Genomic DNA, 24281 nt, shown 5'->3' with positions numbered 1-24281 from the left:
ATTTAAATCATAACTTTTTAAAGGATTTACATAAGTAAATCACAATTCCTCATATCATTAAAATAAATCTAAATAAAAATAATTATAATTTTTCATTTTTATCTGGAGAAAAAATCCAAAGAAATAAATGTATTTTTAGTTTTGTTGGAAGAATGAATTTAAAGGTATAATTTTTCAATGTAGAGATTTTGAGAAGTTTCATTGGGAAAAGATCCAAACAGACTTTAACTTGATCAAGACAGAAGGTGCAGAACTTGTTTCAAGATTTCTTGATTGCTGTGAGTAATTATTAATGATGTGGTGGTGTATGATAGAATTGCCAAACTCTTGTAATACTCAAAAACTTACATGCCAATCATCCAAATAAACCGTTGCTCATACTCTCGCTTCAAACAATTTCCTTCATTTTCATTTCAACTTCTGACCTCTCTTCCTTCAAACACACAAATAAGCAAATTGCTTCGATTCCATTGTAACTTGTAAGTTCCTTCTTAATTAATTAATTATTTATTTTGTGATTTGATTTGCTATGGGAGCAAATTGTTGGAACCGTTTTGGTTCGTGTGTTATTCCCACTTTTGCTGCCTTCAACCCCACATTTTGCTGCCCGTTATTTTGTTGTGTGGTATTGAGTGTATGTGGATAGTGGGAGGGTGGTTTTTGATAGGAACCATCACAATAAATACTTTAAGCTTAAGGTCTTTAAGCATCGAAAATACATTTTTTTTAATAATTCTATTAGTGAAATTTTTAAGTGCTTAGAAGATTTCGGGGTTTTTGTGTTTTTTCAATTTTCGTTTTTTCGAATAGTTAGGTACAACGTATTCATCGGGTCTTTGACGCGCTCAACAAGTGGTGTTACAAAATCTGGTTTTTAACATTTGGTTCGAACAACAGTTGGAGGTATTTCTGTTTGATTTTTCCGTAATTTAAATTTTATTTAAACCGTCATTTGTGCTTACATTTGCTATTTGAGCTTGGTTAATTTTGCTTAGTCTCATTTTAAATTTTTGTTAATTTCTCAAAATAACGATTCCATGTTTCTTGAATTATTTTCAAACATTTGTTTTTGAGAATTTTTATTACAATTTTTTATGTAAAATCGTTTGATTTTATTAAAGTGAAATTTCTAAAATTAATTTTGTTATAAAAATTTAGCAAAAAATTTTAAAAATTTGTTTTTGAATATTTTTTATGTGTCTGAAGTAAATGGTTATATTTGAATTATCTGGTTATTAGTTACATACATTTTAGGTGCATAAAATTTTTAGACTTATTACATAAGGTATTTAGCAATAAAACTATAAAATATATGTCCAGGGATCCAAATAATTTTATTTAATTAGAGAATTAGCCACAAAAATTTTAGTTAAATTAAATTATTTATTATAATAAGGATCTCATAAGGTTTATAGACATTAGATGTTACGTAATGGCTTAGCAACAATCTTGACTAAAGTTTAAAGATTAATATTTAGCTAAGTGGTTTTCATAATTTTATTTAGTTAAAGACTAGCCAGAACATCTTTAGTTAAATAAAATTATCAAAGTTAAAAATCAAATATGAAAACCACAGGTATTAAATTTCATTACATAATTTATTAAGATAAAATAATTAAATGATTTTTCATAGTTACCCACAAGAATTATGAAAATGAATTTAATAATTTTTATCAAAAGGATAGTAATTAATTTTATTATAAAATAAATCTAATTGAATTAAAAATTTAGCCCACGGACAATTTTTATGTCACTAGATTCATTATTTACATAATTTGCATAGGTAGATTATGATTTATGTTTGCCTCAAATTTCTGTTAAGCATATATGTTAATTTATTTTGCAGTTTTACAACTTGTGATTATGTCTGATAATAAAGTAGATATCCTTAAATTAACTCATAAGAACTTTAAGTTTTGGAAGGAGAGTATTCTTCTCCAATTGGGGTTCTTGGATATTGACTATGCCATAAGGAAATCTAAGCCACATATTACAGAAACCAGCACTCAGGTTGATCTTGGTCTATATGAAAAATGGGAGCGATCTAATCGCTTAAGTATCATGTCCATAAAGAGTAAGTTCCTACTGATGTTTGTGGCTCAATTGAACATTATGAGAATGTCCTAGAATTATTGGCGGCTATTGGAAAACAATTCAAATCTTCTCAAAAGTCATTAGCTAGCACCATAATCATGAAGTTTACATCAATAAAGCTCACTACCATGAAATGTGTATGTGATTACATCAACAAGATAAGAGATTTAGCAGCTCGATTAAAAGCACTTGAGGTTGAAATGTTTGAATCTTTCCTGGTGCACTTTACATTGAAAACTCTTCCACCTCAGTTTGGTCCTTTTAAGATCTCCTATAACACATATAAGGATAAGTGGTCTATCGATGAGCTTTTGACCATGTGTGATCAGGAGGAGGCTACGCACATACTAGAGATGCGAGAGAGTGCACTAACGATTACTCAAGAAAAGAAGACGATCCAAGCCAAACAAAAGGGGAAGGCTAAAATAAAACCCCAAGATGACATAAAGAAAGAGTCCAAATGTTTCTTTTGTAAAAAGAAGGGACACTTAAAGAATGACCGTGTCAAGTTTAAAAGTTGGCTTGAAAAGAAAGGTAAAAAGTTGGCTTGAAAAGAAAGGTAAATCAATCTCACTTGTTTGCTTTGAGTCTACTATGGTTGATGTTAGTTATAACACATGGTGGATTGATTATGGGTTTACAATCCATATCTCAAATTCCTTACAGGGATTAACAAACCTAAGGGAACCAATGGGAGTTGAGCGACACATCTATTCAAGAAATAAGATGGAGTCGCATGAAGAAGCAATTGGAACTTGCGAATTACTGCTTAGGAGTGGCTTTGTTTTAATTTTATAAAAGATTTTTTAAATTCTCAATTTTTCTAGAAATTTAGTTTCTATTTCAAGACTTGCACCATTTGGATATTGCTTTAGTTTTTCAAACACCGGTTTTAATTTATTTTACAAATCTGAACTTGTTGGAAATTGTGTTTTATCTGATGGTCTTTATTCTCTTAATTTGCAAAATAATGCCACTCATAATGTTATATATGTTCAAACTGGTACTAAATGTTGTGTTATAAATGAAGATTCTTTTATTTTATGGCACCGGAGTTTAGGACACATCTCCATTGAAAGGATTAAGATATTAGTAAATGATGGGGTACTTAGTACTTTAGATTTTACTAATTTCAATACTTGTATAGTCTGCATTAAGGGCAAGGAGACTAAAAAGTGAAAGAAAGGTGCCAAAAGGAGTTTTACCATATTGAAAATCATCTATTCTTATATATGTTGGCCAGATATGGATGTGCAATGTAACACCCCTAACCTGTATCTGACGCCGGAATAGGGTTACAAAGCATTACTGTAAAAACATAATTTAAAACTTTTATTTTCAAACATTTCATAAAACATAGCATAATACAATCAAACACATGCATATAGTCCCTTTTTCAAGCCCTCGAGGCCTTAAAAACACTTTAGAAACAATTCGGGACTAAATCAGAAACATATAAAACACTTTAGAGGTCACACTGCCGTGTGGCTAGGCCGTGTAACAATCAAATTACACTACCGTGTGGCCAGGCCGTGTAACAATCAAATTAGGGACAGACGACCGTATCCCAACCTATGTCTATTCCTATGCAACTCTCTGACTTGGGTCATACGGCCGAGCCATGCGCCTATGTGCTAGGCTGTGTAACCTTTGAAATGCAACCTTTAAAACCTACAGGGGACACACGGCCGTGTCACACGCCTGTGTGTCACACACGTCTAAGACACCCGCTCGTGTCTTAGGCCGTGTGGACAAGAATATGGCCAAAATCAAGCTATTTCTCTCACCTTTTAAAACATGAACCTACAAGCCACCTGCACATATACACAAGGCTTTAAAACATACCCAAATCATGCATAAAATGACCAAATCTTTATACCAAGTTTGCATACAACCAATATGCCAAAAGACACCTCAATCATAATTCATCAAACCTGTCAAAACATATGCATATTTATCCATTCATCAACCAATCACACCTAACCTATTTCCATACCAAACTTACCATATTTGACTACATTTATATCATTACCAATAATTCATAATTACCTCAAAGCATAATCCATCTTGACCACATTATAAACATACCAAATATGGTCATTCCAAACATGCAACAATTTAACCATATTAATAACCATCAACAAAGCATCAAAATACCATAAGTACCACAAATCCAAAGCAACATTACATGCCATAAACATCAACTAAACATTAGACATACGTCCACCTATACATGTCATTATAACCATGACCAAAACATCAAAATCTACTGATAGAATCATTGAATAGTGTGATAGATATCTGACTAACTTCCAACCCAATCAAACTTCTGATAATTTGTAAAGTAAGAGAAAGATAATCACATAAGTAATGAATGCTTAGTAAGCTCGTATAACCTTTAATAATAATATTCCATTTTAAATATGAACTTTATAAGTTATAAATTAACCTATACCAATGCCTCAAGATTTATCAAACTATATAACTATCAACTCACAAATGAATAGGTTCATTAACATCCCGGATATTTCCATTTATAACATAATAAGGTATATAAGTTTAATTATATAATCATCAACCTTTTCTTAAAACAATGAATTATTTCATTTACTTACTTGCCATTACATTTGCTTAGCATAAGCTTAATTACGTTACCAATTCACAAATTAATGTATTTATTCGTGACATAAGTAAACTCACATATATCATAAGTAAATTCCTTCATTACAAGTAAGTCCTTTAACTCAACAATCCTTTTTATTTCATCATATTTTGTCTCATCTATGAACTTATCATTTCAATATCTATTCTCACTTGTTTCATTTGCATAACACACAAGACATAAGCATAAACATCAACCATAATCATAAGCTAGTGCATTTAAACATAACTCTTTCACATTTAACTAATAGTCATTCTATAACTTATCATTCGTCTCAAACATTCTTATAAACATATCATTCTGGAATCACTTACTTTCACTAAACAAGATTAAAGCTAAATGAATAAATTAATCATACCTATTATACATTTACGAAGCACTTATAAGCTTAGTATTGAAAATGATTCATCATATGCTTCTAGTACTATAACAATTCAATCCAAACTCATTCATATATGTATATAAACATATATCTTTAACTGAATAATCATCAATATAACAATACTCACATATGATCAAGTAATTCATTGAACATTTAACATTTAACATTTACTAATATCTTGACTATACATTAGCCTTTAACATTAAAATAATTTTGTAAATTTCATTCACAGTTAGCCTAACGAACTAGTAACTTAACTCAGATACTCAGGTAACTAAACCATACCAAATGTATCATAAATGTATAACAGGGGCACTGGAGTGCAGACATGGGCACAAATGTGCAAACAGGGGCACCGTAGTGCGAATACGGGCATTGAAGTGTATACAGGGGCACCAAAGTGCAAATCCTATACAAGCGTGCATTTCTAACCCTATTGGCATGCCAATCGTATCCTAGTGATTACTACGTTCAATCGGGCATTTCATGTAATCCATTTCCTTCAAACATATTTATCATTTGAGGGCACTTCATTATTTTCGTACACATAATATAATATCAATAAATATATTCATACTATCAATGTACCATTACAAAGATTGACATCATCCATTAATCACTTTCATATTTCTCAATACACATGCTATAACAATTCATAATAATTCTGAAATCGCATCTCATATTTCATAAATATTCAATAGTTTTCTAATAAATCATTTCTCACCTTATATTCAATTATAATATTTTGAGTTCCAACTCACATTTTAAACATCATATATAAGTATATACATTCATAAATAAGCAAAAACATTATATATATAGGTATGTACAATTCAAAACATACGAACTTACCTGGCTAAATTGTAAAAATAACTAAGTATAGTGGCTATTTAGTAATTTTCTCTTCTCCTCGATTTTCCACTCGTTCTTGATCTAAATTAAGAATTTCATTCAATTCATTAATTTAGATATTAAGACAATTTATTTTATGCAATTTAGTCATTTTTGACATTTTTACGAAATTGCCCTTAACATTTTACTTTTGTTCAATTTAGTCTCTGAGCCTAAAACATGCAAATTAACCATTTTTATTACAAAATCATGCCAACCAAATATTGATAGCATCCATTTTATCCCATTTTTGCAAAAAAATCATATCAAGTCCTTGAACTATTACTATTTCAACAATTTAGTCCCTAATCAGCAAATTCATCAAAAATCATTTAACAAAATACTTTTAAATACAAACCAACACTTAAAATTCATCATTTAACATCTAAATTAACAAATATTCATCAATGGAAACATTCAAAATCTTTAACAGTTTCAAAAATGAAGGCACGAGTTAGCTGGACCTGGTTGCAACGATTTCAAAAATATAAAAATTATTAAAAACGGGTGAAAATGGCTTACCATGCATGAATTGAAGCATAGTCGAACCTTGGTTCTTCTTGCTATGGTGTTTCAGTGATGAACATATCAAATGGAGAAGAAAACCTTTTGTTTTCTTATTTTATTAACTTTTATTTCTTTATTTTATCTTTATCTTTTAATAATAATGTTATAACATATAAATCACATATAAAATTAAAATAAAATAAAGCTTTAATCGTCCACCAACTTAAGAATGAGAAATTTACCCATTAAGTCCATCCAATTATAATTCTTTAATCAATTAACACCTTTAAACTAATAGCGATAGACATTTTTAACTTTTTTGATTTAGTCTCTTTTGCTTAATTAACTATCGAAACATTAATATTTCTTAACAAAAATTTAATACGACCTTAATAACACTCTCAGTTTATAGAAACGAGGTCCCGATACCTCATTTTCTAAAACCACTTGACTTTAGGTCCACCGTTTTGATTGAAGAAGTTTAAGATTTCTCGTCTTCGGATTCAGAATCCATTGAGCTGAGCATTTCAGCCATGATTTTTTTGTATTCCTTCTTGGTCTTGGCTGGAGCTAACATTGCACTAGCTATTGATTTTGCTTAAAGGAATTTTGTTGTGGTTTAATCCGGAGCTACGGACTTGCATAATCTCGGATTCTTGTTGAAAAAATTATCTAAATATTTTGAATCATATTTTTCATCATTAAATTTTCCAACAATTCAGTTCTAAAGTTTCGAACTAATAAAAAAATTCCAGTATGTGGATCTTGTTCATAAGAATAATTCCAAGAAACAATCCAAGAAATGCACAGTTTTAAGAAAAAATGGATTGTTCTATAAATGTGTTTTTGGTCTAGGTTAGGTTGAAATTTGTCAAAGAATTTGGGCCATAAGTTTTGAATTTTTTCTGGTATGATCTCAAAAGATGATGGTCTATACCATTTCCATCATTCTTGGAACCAGTTCGAAAATTTGAATTGGGTACCGTGTTTGAAATATATAAGCCAAGAATGTCTCATATGTTGATTGTTCATTAAGAAGGCGTTGTACCATGCCATTTGGTAATCCTAATATGTAAAATAAATTTGGCTGGAAATTTCTTTGTAGAATTTGGGTTTTCACCCTAATCCCTTGGTCGAAGAATTTTTCATATTTAGGCTGTTGAATGGGTAATAAAATTTGAATCTTTTAGGTCTATGTAGTGTTTGAACAGTACTGATCCAGTTTGAACCAGTATGTTTTCATAATACTGCTGTGGTTTTTGAGAATCCAAAGCCTTGGTATTAACATATTAAGAGGGTGTTTATCTTTTATCAAAATTATTTTCATATGGTAATGTTACTTCGTGTTTTTTCCTATCCCAAAAGGCATTAGGAATGTCAGAACAAATTGTTGATTCCATTTCTTCTTTAATTTGATTTATCCTTTTTTGGACTTCTTTTTTTCTAATTGCCCAGTAATTTTTTCAAACCATATTTCTTCTTTCAGAAAAGAGATTTGTTTATGTTTATGATTAATTAAATTATTGATTTGCTCATTATGGATGGATAAAGATTTTAATAAGTTGAGATTTCTTATTTTTGGTTTTTCTACAAAAGGAAATTCTACTTTAGTATTTAAAACGTTGGTAGAGATAGAATTATTTGTTACTTTATATGGTTTGAGTAAGGATATGAATGGAGTTCCTAATATGACATCTTGGGTAGTATCTTTTACCATTAGAACTTACTTGTCGAATCTGTGGCCCCAAAACCACTATTTCTGACACCATTGAAAAACGTGCTATTACATACAAGGTCAGAAATACTTCATCGCTTTCATAGAAGATTACTCACAATACATGTATCTCTACATGCTTCATCACAAGAGCGACGCATTAAAAGGTTTTAAAGTTTTCAAGGCTGGAGTAGAGAAACAATGCGATAAGAAAATTAAGATTGTCAGAACACATAGAGGTGATGAGTATTATGGTAGATACATTGAGGATGAACAAGAACTTGGTCCATTTACGAAGTTTCTTCAAAATAACAGTATAGTTGCCCAATACACCATACTAGGCTTATCTGATTAACATGGTGTTGCTTAGTAGCTCTAAGTTGCCTAAGTCCTTATGGGTTGAAGTTCTCAAGATGGTTGCATATATATTAAACTAAGTTCCAACTAAGGCTATCCCAAAGACACCTTTTGAGTTGTTTAAACATTGCAAACCAAGTTTGTGACATATACGTATATGGGAATGCCAGTCGAAAGTAAGAGTTTATAACCCACAAGAAAAGAAACTAGACCCAAGGACCATTAGTGGATATTCCATTGGATATGCTAAAAGGTCCAAAGGATACATATTCTATTATTCATATCATAGCACTAGAATTGTGGAATTGAGAAATACAAAGTTTCTTGAAAATGACTCAATCAGTGGGAGCAATCTATCTAGGGACACAATTTCAATAGGTGAACCTTCCACCTTAGGTAAGGGATTGGTTATTATACAAAACACCCCTTAAGCTCAATCGAATGTCGAACAACTAATCAATGAAAATCCATAAGTTATTGAAAACACTCCAGTAGATCAAGTTGTTCAAGAAAATTTGGAAATTAGTAAACAACTAGTTGAACAACATAATCCACAAGAAATTGTTGGTTCAACATTGAGAAAATCTACTAGAGAAAGGAAATTAACAATTTCTAGTGACTATATTGTGTGCTTGCAAGAGTCTGACTATAATATTGTTGCTGAGAATGATCTTGAGATATTTTCACAAGCCATGAGTTGCAAAGAGTTAGGATTGTGGTTTTGTGAAGGCATAAAAGTCATTGGATGTAAATGAGTCTTTAAAACAAAAAGAGACTCAATGGGTAACATAGAAAGATATAAAGCTAGACTCGTTGCAAAAGGATTTACTCAACGAGAAAGAATTGATTATACTGAGACTTTCAGTCATGTATCTAAGAAAGATTCCTTACGCGTTATGTTAGCATTAGTAGCTCATTTTGACCTTGAATTGCAACAAATGGATATGAAAACTGCCTTTTTCAATGGTGACCTAGAGGAAAAGGTATACATGAAACAATCTAAAGGATTCTCCTCTAGTGATAGTGAACACTTGGTATGCAAGCTAAAGAAGTCCATATATGGATTGAAATAAGCCTCCCGATAGTGGTATTTAAAGTTCCATGAAGTTTTCTCTTCATTTGGTTTTGTCGAGAATGTCATAGATCAATGCATATACCAAAAGTTCAGTGGGAGTAAAATTTATTTCCTTATTCTATATGTAGACAACATTTTACTTGCAACAAATAACAAGGATATGTTACATGAGGTGAAACAATTTCTTTCTAAAAATTTTGATATGAAAGATATGGGTGTTGCATCTTATGTCATTGGCATTAAGATTCATCATGATAGACATCGCGGTGTCTTAGGTCAATATCAAGAAACCTATATCAACAAAATTTTAGAAATATGTGGGATGAAAGATTGTTCAACGAGTGTTGTTCCTATCGTGAAGGGTGATAAGCTCAATTTGAACAAATGCCCAAGGAACGAATTTGAGAGGGAGCAAATGAAAAACATTTCATATGCTTCTGTTGTTGGAAGTCTGATGTATGCTCAAGTCTACACAAAACCTGACATTGCATTTGCAGTTGGGATGTTAGGAAGATATCAGGGTAATCCAGGTATTGAACATTGGAGAGCTGTAAAGAAATTTTTGAGATATCTTAAATGGACAAATGACTACATGCTTACGTACAAATAATCAGACTTTATCGACTACTCCGATTCAAACTTTATCGAGTGTGTTGATTCATGTAAATCAACATCAGGTTACATATTTATGTTTGCTGGCAGAGCTACATCTTGAAGAAGCGTGAAGTAGACTTTAACTGCTACTTCCACTATAAAGGTTGAGTTCGTTTCATGTTTTGAGGCTACCTTACATGGAGTATGGTTGAAGAGTTTTATTTTTGGGATTAAACTTGTGGATTCGATATCTATGTTGTTGATGATATATTGTGACAATTTAGTTGCTGTCTTTATGGCTAAAAACAAAAAAAGTTGAAGTTGAAGCAAACGTATTGGCATTAAGTATTTAGCCATAAGAAAACGTGTTAAAGAAAAGAAAGTGGTCATTGAGTATATTAGCATTGAACAGATGTTAGTTGATCCTTTGACTAAAGGCATGCCACCACACAAATTTAAGGATCATGTTGTCACTATAGGACTTGTTCCCGCCTTGTAAATTTTTGTTGTAAGAACGATTATAATGGAACTCTGTTAAGTTTGATATTTCTCATATTTTGTGTGCACATTAATTTGATTGTTTCAAAAAATATCACTAAAGTTTAGACCTAGAATAAACATTAAGAAATTTGGGCTAAAGTGTTGAGGCATGATGTATTGTGAAACATGGAAGATACTACTCAAATTCTAAGAGAAAATATCGTCATGATTCATGCATTATGTTTCGACTTTAAGTATTCATGGGAAATATGAACTAAGTGGGAGAATGTTGGAACCGTTTTGGTTCGTGGGTTATTCCCACTTTTGCTACCCTCAAGCCCCACATTTTGCTACCCACTACTTTGTTGTGTGGTAGTGGGTGTATGTGAATAGTGGGATGGTGGTTTTTTGTATGGAACCACCACTATAAATACCCCAAGCTTAAGGTCCCTAAGCGTCGAAAATACATTTTTGAAACTAATATTATTAGTGAGGTTTTCAAGTGCTTAGAAGACTTTGGTGTTTTTGTGTTTTCCAATTTTCGTATTTTTGTATAGCTAAATATAATGTCCTCATCGGGTCTTTGACGCACTCGACCAGTGGTGTTACAACGTCTGGATTTTGATATTTGATTCAAAGAATGGTTGGAGGTATTTCTATTTAATTTTTCAGCTGCATAAATTTTGTTTAGACTGTGATTTTTGCTTATAAGATGTTCGGTTTGTTTATTTATTTATTTAAGATGTTTGAGACTTTGTTAAAACAGGTAAAGATATGCAAAGGAAAATATACTAGAACTTGTTGTTGAGGGATGATATTAGTATAAGAAATGTCTCAAAAACCAAACAAAATGACTTATGAATGAGAATGTCTAACGTAAAATTTAACAGCTCCATAGCTGCTATTTTTTACATTTTGGTAAATCAATTCGCATGTTCCTAAAAAAACCTTATAACAATGACATGTAGGGGTGTACTTTCGCAAAAACGAGCACCGCCGTAATGGAGGAGTGCATTTTAGCAAAAACCAGAACCGTCGTGGGTGGTCATGTTAACGGCGGACGGAATCTCGAAATGCCAGAGTCTCCCAAAGCCTTTAACCAATTACTTTTTGCACAAAAACTCGTTCGCGAAAAGCTTCTCCACCCTCCGATCAATATCGTGCAAGAACACGTGCGTCACGCCGGATCCTTTCCTGTTCCTCGCCATAACGGCAGCCGAGAATATTGCCGCCATCCTACCCGGTGCCTCCGGCAAATACCCACGCGGCGCATCGATCATTATTAAATCCCATTCCGTATCGTAAAACTCATCGGGAAACCCCGTCAAGGCAAGCCTACACTGGTCGTTACCGCGTAAGTAAGCTTTCGACGGAAAACAGCTGGGTTCCGACCGGTAATGGGAGAGCAAATCGTCGGCTTCTTTTAGCTCCGTACGGTATTTGACGGGGTAGGCATGGAGGTCGGGGGCGGTTTTGAGCACGATTTCGACCCATTTGGGATCCTCTTCAATGAACGTCGTTTTGCCATGGGGATTCAGAGAATTCCACATGAGGGAATCGTAGCCGAGGCCAAAGACGAGAAAATTGCAAGGTGCGCGTTTCTTGAGGACGTCGAATGTAATGGAGATCTCGCCGTAGTTTTGTTGCGGTACGATTTTTTAGGTGGCGTAGTGGACTATGGCTTGGAGTTGGGTTTCCATGTCGGAGAATTCACCCTCATGGATGGGTTGAGCTCTAAACTTGGCGAGAGAGCACAGGAGGGAGTAATCTCCGGGTTTTCTGAAGCTCAAGATAAGTATCACTCTGGCAATAAGGCCGGCGATTGCGACGAGGGAAAGCTTTCTCCCATCGGCGAAGTAATGTCGATTCATGACGTTGTCTTCTCTTGACATAGTTCTTCTCTTCACTGGCCTGATAATACAGTTTGCTTATTCTTTTATTTTTATTTTAGAAAGCTGTTTAATCCTATTATTAAATGTCGGAAAAAAAAGGGGTGAAATTCTGGTTCAATTTAAAATAAATGAATTCCCCTCAATCTTGGGGTAAGGCTTTGAATGAGCATAACTTTCGACAGTAGTTCATGTTTTGTCTATGATTTAGTGGTTTATTTATAATAAAAGAATGAAACTCTCTTATCTTCACCAATTATTTAAAATTTTATCACATATAGGATGAAATTTCCGTAGACAAGTTATACAATAATAACATCATCATTAAATAAAAATAATAATAATGAAGGATCTATGCTTAAAAACATACTATTGCAAAACGAAAACTGTTAGCACGGATAGAAAAAAAAATCAACTGAGCATAAATAAAAAAAATTATTATACCGTGAAAGAATCACTGTCTTAGAAGCAAATTCGTTCTGATCAATGTAATCGTGTAGTGGACATCGCCCCATAAGGTTAACACAGTATTTCAATATTCGTACACTTAAATAAAGAAAGTATGACATAATTGGTATTGCTATTCTCACAAAGGAATCGTAACTGGAAAACAAAAGCTCTGAAAGAAACAGACGAGTTGTGGGAGAAAAGATTGCTTGTTGTTGTTAAAAATGAGAAGAATGACCAGATATTTATACTGTTTTCTAAAGGGGTAAAATGGTAAAATAATAGTGTTAGTTTAAAAAAATAATATATGATTAATATTCTGAAACAGTGAGAGAATTTTCCTCAATTGAAAATATTCTACAATAGTCATAGGATTTTCTTCAATCGAAAATATTCTGAAAAACAAAAAAAAAATTATTTCTTTGCATTACCAACATTTCCCCACTAATGCAAAGGAATTGAAAATTTTGTAAACATGAGAAAAGGTAAAACGTGAGAAGAGCAACAACAAAATTAGTCGCTTAAGCACTAGTTTTTTGTGGATTTGAACTAGTACATAGTGAAATGAGTGATTCTTCTCTTTAACAAGTGAACAAATCTTAAACTTGTTAAGATAGGGAGTTAACTCATGACACATGACTAATCTCAGATCCAATTGATGTTCTGTGATAGATCAACAAGTTTAGCCAATATACCTCAAGTTACTAGTAAGTGCTCTAGAAAGACTACCCAATGTCTTTCATAGAAGGTTACTAGTTCTTCACACTTACGTAGGTGATTTCATCAAGTCTATCTCAATATAGATCACTCGAATTAGACTTATGAAATCATTAAGAGCATTTTTTAAGCTCATCCTCTCAAATTTAAGTTCGATGAATTCATCAAGTATGTCTCAATAGGACCACCCAAACTCTGGGATATGAACTCATTAAGAGTAAGAAACTCAACCTCACATGTTGGTAAATTCATCAAGTTCGTCTCAATAGGACCACCCAAACTTTGGGATATGAATTCATTAAAAGTAAGAAATTAACCTTATTTATGTACATTATTCACAATAGGGATATGTAAAATGTACATTATGAGTCTTTTCATGGTTTCATCTAACCACATTGAACTTGAAAACTGAGTTGGGTATCCACCATAAATTCCTCGACCACTGGGCTTACAACCCATCCCCCTTAACGAATCAATGACCTTTTTCCTAGTTAACCTTTTGGTTAGTGGATCAGCTAGGTTTCTTTTAGACCTCACGTAGTTCAAAGCAAGTACTTCATTCTCCCATAAAGGAATCCTTACAAGTAGTTTCCTAAGCCACTCGGCCTATTGCCCAACCCAGTCAAAAGTTATATGTCTCAATCACTAAAAGGACTAAGGTAAATGATCACTTACTTTAACTTCACTCAAGACCATTTGGGGAAAGCTCAATCTTGATAACTAGCATAGTAACTTATGGACTATGACACTCTCCCACACTTACTATGCCAATGCCCTTATTGACATGGAGCCACACCTTTAGAAACCTTGTTGCATCAAGTTGACATTTCATTCCTAAGTCCATCTTGGGCCTTCAAGGCCTAAGGTTATGATCCATTCAGTGCACATCAGACACAAACTCGAACTTGGTCTCATCTCAATGACTAGTGTAGTCTCGTATATGCTCATTCTTCTATTGAACACTTGGACTCAACTGTACAACACATAATCATCAAATTACAACCTTGAGGAACCTTAATGGTATAACCCTTTATCGACTAAATATTGCCATGTCTTTGATACTCAAAACTACATCCTTCTGGATTTGGCACCAACTGCACTCTTACGGCATTCCACTGAATGCGTCTCTATGGACGTGGTTTATGCCAACTTCCCCTTGAGGCACCAACACTAAGGTTCTCAACATGGGAAATTCAAACACATTGTTCATCCTCAACTTAGGCCCTTTTGGCCCCTCCCTTGTCACCTCATTGGTTGTGGCCATCTGGGCTAACCACAACACATGTGGCGCCACCTTACTAGCTCGATCTCAATCTCAATCTCAGAATTTGAAGCTCATACACGCAAACTCTGACACACCGCTCATTTCTTCACATAATCTCATAGGTTGCCTGAACAAGACATCCCCCCACTTGTTCTCTCGTTCAAGCTCTCAGACTCAATAATCCTCTAGTTTACTTTGGCTCAAAACCCAATGATGCTTTGGACCAGGTCTAAAAATCTAATGAATTAGTAGCGCATCGTGGATAAGGGCATTGTAAGCCTTAACCAAAACATAAGGATCTAACGATTCGCTCATGGTCCTCCGTCTAACTCAATCTTAAGGGTCCTTTAACCCATCTCGACTCAAACTCAAGTCTTACTTCTACCTTGCTTGACTCAATAGGTCTGTTGACCAGCACAACACAAAATACAAGATTGGCTTATCATGCCGCAATCTCGAGCGGTCCTCTGACCGCTCAATCTCGCTAGGCCTTTCAAGCCCATATTGAACACAATGGCCCACTGGCCAACACAGATGGAGCTTGGAATTGTTCCAACACTACTTAAGTGTACTCTTACACTACTCAGGTGCCCTGAAACTCGATTGCCTCAAGAGGACACTTCACTTGCTCCATGTAGATCTCCCTGTTAGTAAAATTAGACCGAGGCATAATGTCTTCACTTGGATTAGAATCCTTGGCCCAACCTAGTAATTTCAAAGTAGCAACTATTTTTGAATCATTCATATCGTTATCAGTTACTTCAAAATTATCACCAATGCTGATATCATCATCGCCTTTCAAGAGTTGACCAAAGTCAAAGCCTTCTGTATGCTCATATTGAATTAACATATTATCTTGTTTATTATTATCCATACTATTAATTATACCACATGTCAAATGATTGAGAGTCTTCCAATCCTTCTCCTCCATATCATCTGGTTTCTTTTCATCAATGGCAATGCCCAGACCTTTTCGAAAGAGAGCATCTAGAATTTCACTTTGCCACATATCGAAATTACCCATGCCATCAAAGATCTCTACTACCAATCTCGTGTTAACCATAGTCTTCCAATATGCCTAAGGAAATATTTTATAATGTGGAAGATCAATTCAAAACACAACCATAGAGCACACTTTGAGTAACCTTTAGCTCTGATATCTCTTGTTGTGTGAATAGGGTAAAAGAGATTAAATTATTGTACTAAAAAACCACATCAGGTTCAATTCCCAGGAAAGTTTGGAGGGGTCACAAATGGTCCCGCTTAAAACCCAATCTCATAGACAAAATCTGCCTCTATTGTAATTTAGTAGCACAATATATCACTACAATTTTACCCAACAAAATATAGAAAGAAAATAATAAAGAACACCAAAAATTTAGACTCTTTTTCCTCAATTGTTTGCTAGTATAGTTTCTTGGGAGTAAAAAATGTCATATTGTTCTGTATATGCTAGTCAACGGACTGGCTTCGATGTATTTTTCCTCTCCTATTATGGTGAGCATTAAAAGATGATGGACTACTATTTGCCCGAGTAATAATAAGGGTCATATTCTGTGGGCACCAAGATTTTGGTTCAAAATGTCATCCTCATTGTTTGCAGTCAATTATGAAATTGTTAATCGTGACAGACATGTTTAAACAGTAGTTGAGGAGCTGCTTCTAAATGGTTAGAAATATACTACTGCAAAACGAAAATTGTTAGCACTGACAGAAAAAAAATCAATTGAGCTTAAATTATAAAAGAATCATTGTGTCGTGAAAGAACCACTGCCTTAGAAGCAAATCCGTCTTGATCGATGTAATCGTGTAGTGGACGTCGCCCCCCAAGGTTAACATAATACTTCAATATTTGTACACCTGAATAAAGAAGGTGGAACACAATTGGTATTGCTATTCTCACAAAGGAATCGAAACCAGAGAACATAAGCTCTAAAAGAAACATATGAGCTGTGGCAGAAACGATTGCTTATTGTTGTTAAAAATGAGAAGAATGATCTACTATTTATATTGTTTTCTAAAGGGGCAAAAGGGTAAAATAGTAGTGTCAATTTCCAAAAATAGTAGAGGATTAATATTTTGCAGCAGTTAGAGGATTTTCCTCAATCGAAAATATTTTGCAAAACAAAAAAAAAATTCTTTACATTACCAAAACCTATAAATAAATAGATATAATTTTATTTAAACATAATTAAATAATAATTAACTATAAAGAAACGTTAAAACCTTAAACCTTTAAACCCATGATACAAAATTTGAAAGTTATTAATAATATTTACAATATTTACGATTATGTTTAAATAAAACTATTTGAAACACCCCAAACCCAGCCTGGACGTTATGGCCGAATCTGGTGATGTCACATGGTAGAGTGTTTGAAAACCGTAGCTTGTGTTAGATAAACCATAACTTCCCTTAATTCATTTTCTATTTAGAGTTTATATTTCATTAATTTTAAAATCGTGATTTTTAGTTAATCGTTAGTGTTTAGGACATTATACATTGTGGAAGTTTTTCTTTTAAATATAAAATCCAAATTTTAAGCGAAAATCTATAAAGGCCTTTATTACAGTAAAATACCCCAAATGAAAGTTTAAAAACCTAATTAAATACGAAATAGTAAAGAAGGGTCGTGTGGCCACCGCTGAGTCCTCCGCTGAGTCCTAATTAAATACGAAGCAGAAGGGTAAGTTTACGAAAACTCAATGTGAAATCCCCATACAAACAAGCAGTCAGAATGCAATCATAGTCTGGGCCTAAGCCCACTTCAGTAACAGTTTCGATTTCAGTTAGGGCCTTAGCCCATTACAATATCAATATTCAGTACAGTAATAGTTATGCAGTATCAATTCCTACCCAGCCAGCCTCTGCACTCCAACTCCGTCCAACCCTACACTCCATGTGGGGATATAATCAACCCACTCATCCCTACACTCCAAAAAGTACCGGATGCAGCACTAGATAGTAGTTTGCAGCTGAGCTACCAGTAAATTAGGCTCGAGGCCTTTCAGTGCACTTCCTCCGAACATTATAATCCCTAACATATATTGTTATACATAATATCATGCATGTAAACCGGGCATTCAGTATCAAATCAGTGGGACATCATTGTGCTTAATCATATCAGTCATACAATCATTTCAGTCAATTAGGGGTCTAGGTAAGCTTACTAACCCTATAGTAGGTCCACAGTGGACTCGGCCGGCCCGTGCAACCTTAGCAATTAAACAGTAAAAATGGGCCTACAAGCCCATGATGTTCGCTTGTGTGGGCCTGCACATCCGTGTAGCCCACATGGCCCAAACTGGCCTTAGTCGTGTAGCACACACGGCCTAGCCCAAAATCCCACACGCCCGTGTGATTCACCCGTGCACATGCCCGTGTGGCCAATAAGGCCCAATGGTTCGTGTATCACACACGGCCAGCCTCGTCGATCACACACCCGTATGGCGTCGACAGCTTCACTTTTTGTCTTTTCGCCAATTTCTGTTTATAGTGTTGCGGTTACACACCTGTAACGTTTTTTTATGTAAAAGCAACTCCAAGCAATCTCGAACCTATAATTGACCAAAATACTACTCAGTTAATTACTTAACTGATGAATTAAAACCAACCCGAATGGGTTACTCAACTATTGAGCGATTGAAACTTACCCCCAACGCTTCAAATCAGTTTGCTTGTAACACCCCTTACCCGTATTCAACTCCGTAATAGGGTATAAGGCATTACTAGAACACTTACACATGTAAACGTATTAAACCGAGTTACAAAATTTCATTCAAATTTAAATTCAAATTTAAACTCTTCAAATTTTTAACATGCTTTTATAATTCTTTACAACATATCCTCAAAATATTATATTCATAACAAATAGGGCCTACGAGACCCGATACTTACTCATGTAATTCAATGCTTTATTTCCATTTTATTCAATTCACAATCTTTCATGTTCACAATTCAAATCAATTTCTCAATCTAATAGATATAGTTCAATACCACAATAATTCTTTTAATTCAAATCATATCACTAGAAACTTCCATTTGATTCATGTACACTTCAATATCGTTAAGTTCAATACTAATACGTATTCACCATTTAACTCAACGTTTATCGATTATACCATTCATTAACACATTTATAAAATTCTTAGTATTACAATGAAAACATCACTTAAGCTTAAATAACAACATCAAATCAACTCATCATCCTCTTTTTCGTCATTTTATTCTTCAAGTATGAACTTAGTATTTCATTTCCTTTCCACACTGATTTCCTATGAATATCACACAAAACAATAACATATCATTCAACCATAGTCACAAGCTAGTACATTTAAACATAATTCTTTTTGGAATTAACCACATTATAAACCATTTCAAGTAAGTTTACATAATTTAAACATTACCACCCTTTCCATGATCATAAGCATATTCCTATCTAGGCACTTACCATTTCAATGCATAACTTATAAATTTAACATGGCATAATTCAGCCACCACTTGGCCAAAGCATAAGCGTGTACACTGCACATGTTAGCCAAATAAACATATAGCGTAAGCATTATAAGTATGGCCGAGTTCAACATTTATTCATGTATCAAACTTACCAACATGAGTTAATCCATAAACCATTCATGGCCTTATTTCATACCAAATCATATACCAAATATACCACACTCACATACTATGAAACTTTATTTTCCCATATGAGCTTAAATCTTGATCAATAATACGCAAAAGTAAGCATCATTTCTATTTTAACGTTTATCGATTATAATCGAGCATATAACCAATTATACACAAATCATTCATATATATAATTAATTTTCCTCCTCCTCCTCTCCATTCCACATCCTTTATGTATAAAACATGCTTAAATAGCATTATACATAATTTTACTATTCACTTATATTTAAATTCAAAGCTATCAATTTGAGTTAGAGTTACTAAATCATTTTTATCTGAAGCTTCAGAGCTCCAAATTTAGATCCATTAATTTTCCCAGAAACTAAACTCACATGTCTTCTTACCATAAAATTTTCAAAATTTATTGACTCAACCAATTAGTATAGTTTATTCTTTAAATTCACCCCTGTTTCCCTACTCATAATCTCTGACCTCTCTTCACTAAAAATGATTTATCTCATTGTACAGAATTCGGATGATATTTCCATTTATTTCCTTTGAATAGACTCATTAAGGATTCTATAAATTATAACTTGTAATTATTTTTGTAAAATTTTTAATTATTTTCCAAAGTTAGAACAGGGGATTCCGAAATCAATCCGACCCTACCTCACTAAAATTCAAATATCTCAAAATGTATAACTCTTTTTCTTGCTATGTTTCTTTTATGTAAGAATATACTCCTTAAGCTTTCATTTCATATCTTATTCACTCTCTAATTAAATTTCCACCATTTTTGGTGATTTTTCAAAGTTGCACTATTGTTACTGTTCAAAATTGTTTTGTTGCACATTTTACTTTTTCATAATTTCATTACTTCTTTTCATCTTACTCAAGGGTCGATTAAATATCAAACCCAATATTCATCACGTAACCTTATTCAATTCACATATATTTTCACTTATCCAATTTTCTCGATGAACACTTCGGAATATTAACCGTTACACGGTGGAATCAGCACTTAGCAACCACCTCATGTTCAAAGGATCCCGGTGGAATCAACACTTAGCAACCACCTTATAATCAATGATACGGGGAATCAGCACATAGTAACCCCTTTTACAATCAAGGATACAGTGGAATCAACACTTAGCAACCACCTTATAATCAATGATACAGGGAATCAGTACATAGCAACCCCTTTCACAATCAAGGATACAATGGAATCAGCACTTAAAAACCACCTTATAATCAATGATATGGGGAATCAGCACATAACAACCCCTTTTTGATCAATGATTCAGGGAATCTGCACTTAGCAACCCCTTACATTTAAAGAATCTCGATCAAATCTGAGTGTTCAATCAAGAACCTTACTTCACAACATTTTACCGACTTTTCCAATTTATTCACATTTTGTAATCTACATCAAATATTTATTCTGTATTCAATCATATCTCAACAATATATTAAATAAAATTAAAACAATGTATTGTTCACATACAAACTTACCATCATGCTTTCAAGGTCAATTCCTCATCTTTCTTGGTTTATAATAACACATTTAAATTATTTAACACTCACATTATTCAATCTAGTCCTAAAATCATACTTTGGGAAAATTACATTTTTGCCCCTAAAGTTTCACAAAATTACGATTTTGCCCCAAAGCTCGTAAATTAAACTTCATCCCTTATTCTTATGTATTATGACATGCTGAACATTTTTCCCTTCTATGGCAACATCGTATTCCCACTCTAACACTTATGAACATTAGGTATTTTTACCGATTATGTCGTTTTACTCGTTTTCACTTAAAATCGCTTAGCAAAAGTTATTTAACATAATTTCAAGCTTCATATTATACCATAAAACATCAAAATAAACATATTTTACCATGGGTATTTTTCCAAATATAAACTCTAGATTAAATTATTGCTAGAATAAGCTAAACCAAGTTACCGAGACTCCAAAAACGTAAAGAACATTAAAAACGGGGCTTGGAATCACTTACTATGGAGCTTGGAAGCTTGAAAACCCTAGAAATGGCTTCCCCCCTTGTGAAATTCGACCAAGGCTTGAAGATGATGATTTTTGGCCTATTTTGTCTTTTTAATACATTTTAATTACGAAATTACCAAAATACCCCTAACTTAAAAATTTCCTATTTCACTTATCTCATGTCCATTTTTGTCCACAATGTCACCAATGGTCTAATTACCATTTAAGGACCTCCAATTTAAAATTTTATAACAATTGGACACTTCTAACATGTAGAACTCAACTTTTGCACTTTTTACAATATAGTCCTTTTGGCTAAATTCAGTGCCCAAACGTCAAAATTTTTGAACGAAATTTTCATGAAATCATTCCGTGAAATTTTAGACCATAAAAATATAATAAAAAATAAAAATTTTCTCGTCGGATTTGTTGTCCTGAAACCACTGTTTCGACTAGGCTCAAAATCGGGCTGTTACATTGCTTACGAGGTAGTACCAGAAGAGTTTCGATCCAAGCAAAAAGATGTTTCCTTAACTACAGAATAACCCCTAGTCAGAAATTAACTACTAACCACATAAAATCACTTATCGAAGTTGTCCACGAAACGCCAAAATAAGGAACAAAAGTGCGATTGTAGTCGAAATGAAAACAAAATCAAAAGAAAAATGGGAAGAGAAAGGTAGGTTTCGGCAAAAGAGAGAAGAAATCCCAAAGGAGAATCAGTAGAGTTTTTGGAGAGAAACAACGTAAAAGAGATGAGTACTTATCGAACGATCGTAGTTAATCGAGGGACGACACGAGACCAAATGGAAAGAAGTTGAGAAGAAAAAAATGGGTGACCACAAAAATTTCGGCAGCAAGAAAAAAAATGAAAAAGGAAAACGACAGTAAAAATGAAGAAGAGGAGAAGAGAAAATCGAAAATTCTATTTTTGAGGGAAAGAAAGAAGGAAAAAAATATGAACAGAATAATTTGATAAGAATCCCGATAACCCCAAAATCCCTTAATTCACTCCTAAATTTTCTCCATCAAACTTCCACTACCCAATTGGGATAATTTGAAATCCTCCATCCTTATTTTTCTCCCCAAATCACTCGAACACCTCCCAAAATCGTCCACCACTTGCTCTCAACTACCAAATTTAAATTCCACTCAAACACTTTAGCGTTTCGGCTAAACCAAAACACCTACACGACACAAGCAGCAAAATAAATACAAAAATTTTCCCAAGACAAGGCTTGAACTTAAGACCTCACACACACACCCAAAGCACTTAACCACTGAAGCAGATACACAGTTGTGTCATAAATACACGTAAACAAATATACAAACTCTGGGGCGTTACACTATTAGTATTTATTTACAAGTCCTCCATATATATTTTTTAATTGAATGATGATGTGTCATGTTATTATTCACCAATGATGCACAAAACTTATACACCAATGGTGTATCAAATATTATTCTATCAAATATATATTATATATATAAACTACACATTATTTTTTAGAAAAATTGACGGGAGGTTATAGTTGGGGTTCTCTTGTAAACTTACTAAAAAAATTATGACAAGTTTCTACCAGTTAAACATGTTACAAGCTAAGTATGGATATATTCCCATTAGTTTTTTATATTTCCTTATAATAATTGGTATATCCCCATTGTCGAAACCATTTTTTTGATAAAAGGGTCGACTTGGATTTTGAAAACGAAAATGAATACATGAGTCGCCACCAATCCTTTTTTGATGAGGTATGATCGGGTCACCTCAAAAAGTGATTGTTTTTTAATAAACGATTTGATTTTATTAAAACAACGATTTTGGTCCACGAAATTTAGAAAAATGGGTTCGGGAGTCACGAGGAAAGATTAGCACCCTCGTAACACCCAAAATTGGTACCTAGTTGATTAATTAATGTCTTAGTGTCGAGAATGGGAAACTTTGAAGAGATTTAAAATACGACTCTTTATTAAAAAGCTAAAAATTTTTGAGGAAAAATGGCATATTTCACGTTAATCAAGAAAGAGAATTACGTCCCGTAAGTTAGGACACAATGTCTTGAATTCCCGATACGAATATACATGCTGAAAAAATTACTTATTGAAAAGTATTTGATCCTCTCGGTTTTAAGAAGAAATCATACTACGTAAGTTCGAATACGATTTTTCCTAATTCTCGAGATTATTGAAATAAATGCTTAAAAAAAGTTTGCTTATTTGGATTTATCGAGAAAATCAAAACCCTGTAAGTTATGGTACGCCTTTTTCAAATCATAAAATACGAAGTGTTACTTATTTTAAAGTCATGATTTATGCATCAAAAAAAATTAATCTAACACGAAATGGTAGAAATAAAACACGGTGTTAATATGCGTAACAAACGATAATGAATACGATAATGTGAGCATAAATAATACGAGCAACAACAACAAAAATAAGATGAATAAATAAAAAGGACAAATCAAATATATATAAAAGAAATAAGCAAATAGAACTAAAACATTTTTAAAATAATAATGGACACATAAATAAATAAATAAATAAATAATAAGTAAAACAATAATAACAATAAATAAAATAG

At 33.2% G+C, this 24281-nt stretch overlaps 1 pseudogene; it reads right to left on the bottom strand.

Annotated features, from left to right (window-relative positions):
* Positions 1-11579: 11579 nt before the first annotated feature.
* LOC107921916 (probable methyltransferase At1g27930) lies at positions 11580-12821 on the bottom strand (annotated as a pseudogene).
* Positions 12822-24281: the final 11460 nt, after the last annotated feature.

This window comes from Gossypium hirsutum, chromosome D01, assembly GCF_007990345.1.
Source record: "Gossypium hirsutum isolate 1008001.06 chromosome D01, Gossypium_hirsutum_v2.1, whole genome shotgun sequence".
In the NCBI taxonomy this organism is placed as follows: Eukaryota; Viridiplantae; Streptophyta; class Magnoliopsida; order Malvales; family Malvaceae; genus Gossypium; species Gossypium hirsutum.
This window is presented reverse-complemented; position numbering and strand designations above follow the sequence as displayed.